Source organism: Mustela nivalis (genome assembly GCF_964662115.1).
Source record: "Mustela nivalis genome assembly, chromosome: 6".
Taxonomy (NCBI): Eukaryota; Metazoa; Chordata; class Mammalia; order Carnivora; family Mustelidae; genus Mustela; species Mustela nivalis.
In genome coordinates, this window is record NC_139025.1 from 84,945,495 (window position 1) to 84,951,417 (window position 5,923).

Consider the following 5,923-nt stretch of genomic DNA (forward strand, 5'->3'; position numbering starts at 1 on the left):
TTAATTAATTGAATTTAGATTTTAAAAAGAAACTTAAAGATAAAAAAGAGATATTGTATAAGAACTTTTATACCAACTTTATTCATAATAAACAAAAAGTAGAAATAGCCCACATGTCCATCAACAGAAAAATGGATAAACAGATGAATTATCAATGAACCATTATTCAGTAATGAAAAGAAGGAACTACTGATGTATGTAACAATATGGAGGAATCTCAAAACACATGTTGAACAAAAGAAGCCAGATATACAATGATCCACACTGTATGATTCCATTTATATGAAATTCCTGAGTCCTTGGACGCCTGGATGGCTCAGTCAGTTAAGCATCTGCCTTTGGCTCAGGTCATGATCCTGGAGTCCCGGGATCAAGCCCCATATCATGCTTTGTGCTCAGCAAGCCCCTGCTTCCCCTTCTCCCTCTGCCCCTCCCTATTCATGCTTGCTCACTCTCACTCTCTCTCAAATAAATAAATAAAATTTTTAAAAAAAGAAGAAGAAGAAGAAGAAAGCCCAAATTCTTTGCCATTATCCTCACTGAAATTTATCTCTCCACCCCTTGGAATTTGCACTGACTTTGTGCCTTTTTTTTTTTTTTTTGAGAAAGGGAACACGAGTGGAAGAGAAAGCATCTTAAGCAGGCTCCAGCTGAGCATGGAGCCTGATATGGGCTCGATCTCATGTCCCTGAGCTGAAACCAAGAGCAAGAGTCAGTTGCTTAACCAACTGAGGGATCCAGGGTCCCCATGACTGCTTTGACCTATAGAATATGGCAGAAGTGATGCTATGCCAGCGTGCGGTCTAGTCTTTAAAAGGACTAGCAGCTTCTACTTCCTCCTTCTTGGAACCCATGCTGTGAGGAAGCCCAAACAACCATGTGCAAGAGAAACAAAGTCGTTACTGGCAGTCCTATCGGTGCTCCCAGCCAAGAGCCAATCCTGTCTTGCCAGCCATGTGAGTGAGTCATCTTGGAAGGGGACTCTCCAGCCTCATTCAGACTATCTCAGCTGATGTCACAGAAAGCAGAGAGAAATTTATTCCACAAAACCCTAAATTGCAATACCAATGAGCCAATAAATAATTTTTGTTGTTTTAGGTCATTAGCCTTGGGGGTGTTGTACATATCAATAAATAACCAAAACATATGGAAATAGAAAAATCATATGAATTGTTGCCTTGGGGAAGAAGTACGATCAATTGCAAAACACAAGTGGATTTTCAGAAGTGATGGAAATGTTCTATATCTTTTTTTTTTTTTTTTTTTTTTAAGATTTTATTTATTCATTTGAGAGAGAGACAGTGAGAGAGAGAGCATGAGCGAAGAGAAGGTCAGAGGAAGAAGCAGACTCCCCATGGAGCTGGGAGCCCGATGCGGGACTCGATCCCGGGACTCCGGGATCATGACCTGAGCCGAAGGCAGTCGTCCAACCAACTGAGCCACCCAGGCGTCCCGGTAATGTTCTATATCTTGATTGGGATAGCAGTTATAAGGATATACATACTTGTCAAAAATTTTTGAGCCATTGACTTTAAATTTACATATTATAATGTATGTAAATTATACCACATGAAGTAAATGTAAAAAAAATAATAACTTGGACGACTCTCTATTAACTAGAATATAAAGACTAAGATCTCAACTTGCTTGGAGACTCTTCACCAAAGGTAGCCCCAGCCTGAATTCCCAGAATACTCCCTTCCCACCCTTCACACTAAAGCTAGATAAAATTATTTGCAGTTCCACATGGGCCCAGGCTCTTTGATGTCGTGCTATCTTCCTGGCCCATCACTCCTGGTCTCAGGCTGCTGAAGTCTCAGTCATCCTGTGACACCCAACTTTACCCATCCCTGTGCTGAGACAGTCTTAGTCACCACGTGCTCTTGCTCAAAAAACACTTTGTGAATACTTTTATTACAATACTTACCATATTCTAGGGGCTCCTGGGTGGCTCAGTGGGTTGGGCCTTTGCCTTCATCTCAGGTCATAATCCCAGGGTCCTAGGATCGAGTCCCACATTAGGCTCTCTGCTCAGTGGGAAGCCTGCTTCTCCCTCTGCCTGCCTCTCTGTCTACTTGTGATCTCTATCAAATAAATAAATAAACTCTTTAAAAACATAAAACAATACTTACCATATTCTAGTGTAAATTTTTGTTTGCATGTTTCTCTACTAGACCCTGACTTCCTTCAGGAAAGAGACAACTTCTGATTCATTTTTGCGTCACCATAATCTAACCACTGGGCAGGTTGTAAACACTCATTAAATGATGAATGAATTATTATACATTGGCCAGGCATTCCTTTTGTTCCTCTCATTATTTTACTGGTCTTTTCCAGCCTTCTGTGGTATAGGTGTCTCTTGATCTCCATCCACTGCCATCCTCCACTACCTGCTTTTCTCTTCCTTTCCCTCTTTCTCTCACACATTCCTTTGGCAGTCTCAAAAGGCTCATCCAACACCATAGCTGCAACATTCTCCTTCACTACAGATATCTCCAAAGTTCAGTCATTATCAGTAAATGTTTACTGAGCATCAAGGACTTGCCAAAGAATCCAGAGGACTTAAGGATTTGAAGTCTCCCACATGTTGGAGACAAGAGAGAGAAGGAATTGAATATCTTCAAGAAATGGAGGCTGTGTACCCTAGAGAATGAGGAAGCATTATTAAACAGGTAAGTATGAAGGAGGAATTGGTTTGGGGAGAAATAATGAATTTTGTCTTAGCCATGTTGGGAGTCCTACTATTACATTCAAGTGAAACAGTGTTATAAATGGAGATACAGAATTTTATTCGTTTTTTTAAAGATTTTATTTATTTATTTGAGAGAGAGTGAGAGCGAGAAAGCACCAGAGGGGGGAGGGATAGAAGGAGAAGCAGACTTCCCGCTGAGAAGGGAGCCCAATCTGGGTTTGGATACTGGTCTCCAGGGTCATGACCTGAGCCAAACACAGACACTTAACCCACTGAGCCACCCAAGCACCCAAATTTTATTTATTTTTAAATGCCTCTCTCCCCCTCAAATAAATAGTTTTTGCCTTCATGAAACTTACTGAGGTGACAGACATAAATCAAATAATTATTTAAATAAATATAAAATTGCATGGAGCACCTGGGTTTGCATCTGCCTTCAGCTTTGGTCATGATCCCGGAGTCCTGGGATCAGGTCATGCACTGGGTTCCCTGCTCAGCTGGGAGCCTGCTCTTCCCTCTCTCTCTGCCCCTCTCCCCCTACTCATGTTCTCTCTCAGTCACTCTGTTCTCTCTCAGATAATAAATATATCTTTAATAAAATTTAATACATTTAAAATTTAAAATAAGGGGCACCTGGGTGGCTCAGAGGGTTAAGCCTCTGCCTTTGGCTCGGGTCATGATCTCAGGGTCCTGGGATCGAGTCCTGCATCGGGCTCTCTGCTCAGCAGGAAGCCTACTTCCTCCTCTCTCTCTCTCTCTGCCTGCCTCTCTACCTGCTTGTGATCTCTGTCTGTCAAATAAATAAATAAAATCTTTAAAAAAAAATAAAATTTAAAATAAATATTTTAAAATAAATTTAAAATAAATCTTTAAATAAATAAAATTGCAATCTATAATAAATATAGAAGTACATATTCTTTTGTTGTTGTTTTTTTTTAAGATTTATTTATTTATTTATTTGTCAGAGAGAGAGAGAGACCGCCCACAGGCGGCAGAGAGGCAGGCAGAGACCGAGGGAGAAGTAGGCTCCCTGTCGAGCAGGAAGCCCAAGGTGGGACTCAATCCCAGGACGCTGGGATCATGATCCGAGCCAAAGGCAGCGCCTCAACCAACTGAGCCACCCAGGCAACCCAGAAGTACATATTCTTATGAAATGTATACAGCAGAAATAACTGGCCTCTTCAAGGAAACTGGCATTGACTGCCGAAGGGAGAGTAGAAGTTGACTAGGGGGTGGGAGGGAAAAGATTTGAAGCAAAGGAAGAGCATGTGTAAAAGCCTGTAGCATAGAGACAGAAAGCAGATTAATGATTGCTAGGAGGGAAGGGGGAAAGGGAGTGCCTGTTAATGGACCGAGAGTTTCTTTTCTTTTTTTTTAATTTATTTTTACTTATTTGTCAGAGAGAGAGAGAGAGAGCGCACAGGCAGACAGAGTGGCAGGCAGAGGCAGAGGGAGAAGCAGGCTCCCCACTGAGCAAAAGTCCGATGCAGGACTCGATCCTGGGACAATGGGATTATGACCTGAACTGAAGGCAGCTGCCTAACCAACTGAGCCACCCAGGCGTCCCTAGAGTTTCTTTTTGAGGTGATGAAAATGTTTTAGAATGAGATATGCATGATGACTGCATAACTTTACAAATACCCTGAAATCCACTGATTTGTCTACCTGAAAAGGGTAAAGGTTGCAGTATGTGAATTACATCTCAAAATTAAAGAGAGAAAGAGATGACAATAAGGATAAAGATGAGTGCGAGGGAAACAACACCGCTAACAGAAGTCCTCTGTCCCACAGGCCACAGCACCTTCAAGAAACTAAAAGAAGGTCAGCATAGCCAAAACAGAGTGAGAGCAAACACAGTGCATGATGAGGCCACAAAGTGTGAACAATGGGGATGGGGCCAGGCTTAGAGGAAGAATGGTAAGGCACGAGACAAAAAGGAGATCAAAGGGTAAGAGCACAGCGACAGCTTGAGAGTTTGCACGTTGACCCTGTCTCCAAGCCAGAGCGTCAAGACAGAAATGGAACATGTAAAAGGCATGAGACAATGAGGCCACAGGGGAGGAAAAGCTGCCGCACACCGGACTTGCACACAGGCCATGAGAGGAGACCACTCCTCAGAGCAGCTGACGATCAACAATACTGACCACTGCAAAGAAGCCAGAGGACAGAAACCGGGAGCAGTCCTCTGAGTCTGGAGATGACCGTTGACACAGCCACATGAGATCGGGGGCCAGAGGGTGAGATGGAAGGAAGGAACCAGATGGCAGAGGGAGAATGAGAGCATTCGTTATGAAGACATGGGGGCGCACCAGATTTGGCAGTGGAAGGAGGAGGGAAAGGGGGACAGTAGCTGAAAGAGAGTGGAGTTATATGGAGCCCTTTTTCTTTTTTTAAGATTTTATTTATTTATTTGACAGAGATCACAAGTAGGCAGAGAGACAGGTGGGGCAGGGCAGGGGGAGCAGGCTCCCCACTGAGCAGAGAGCCCAATGCGGGGCTCCATCTCAGGACCCTGAGATCATGACCTGAGCCGAAGGCAGAGGATTTAACCCCCTGAGACTCCCAGGTGCCCTGGAGCCCTTTTTCAAAATAGAAGAGACTTGAGTCTGATGGGGAATGCGAAAAGCCAGTGAGGAAAAAGGAATCCATTTAAAGCATAAGGGAGAAGAGAATTCAGGAGACAGGTTCCCTTGAGGAGATGGGAAACCATGGAATCCAGACACGGGTGGATGGCACAGACTTCCACAATAAGCCAGTCTTTTACTCTGAGGCAAGGACAGAGAGTGATAGAGATTTTTTTCCAGGTAGAGAGGAGTTTGGATGGAGTCTGCGGTATTGGCCTCTGCCTTCCCCATGATATTAAGAGCTAACATTTACTAAGCATTCGCCATGGCAATGGCCTAAACAATGTTTATTTGTTAACGCACCTCATCCTTACCGGTTAACACACTTCCTCATAAGGTGTGTTCTGTCGTTGTGCCCATTGCAGTTGAAGAGTCACCGAGGAGGGAAGTATCTTCAACAACATGACAAAGGTAATAAATAACAGAGCTCATATTTCTACCCCTGAGGTGCAAAGGGAGGAGGCCGATTTGCCAAGATTGAAAGATGAAACAGTGAGAAAGGAAGGAAAAAGGAAAAATTGGGGACCTGATGAATATAAGAAACTTTACAAGAGGGGCACCTGGGTGGCTCAGTGGGTTAAAGCCTCTGCCTTTGGCTCGGGTCATG

At 43.4% G+C, this 5,923-nt stretch overlaps 1 long non-coding RNA gene across 1 annotated transcript in view; it reads left to right on the plus strand.

Annotated features, from left to right (window-relative positions):
* The first annotated feature begins 1,268 nt into the window (after positions 1-1,268).
* Positions 1,269-5,923, plus strand: part of LOC309867157 — a 185,002-nt gene continuing 180,347 nt past the window's right edge. Inside the window, exon 1 of the long non-coding RNA XR_014313003.1 lies at positions 1,269-1,460. This is a non-coding gene — a long non-coding RNA (uncharacterized lncRNA). The remainder of the gene's footprint in view (positions 1,461-5,923) is intronic.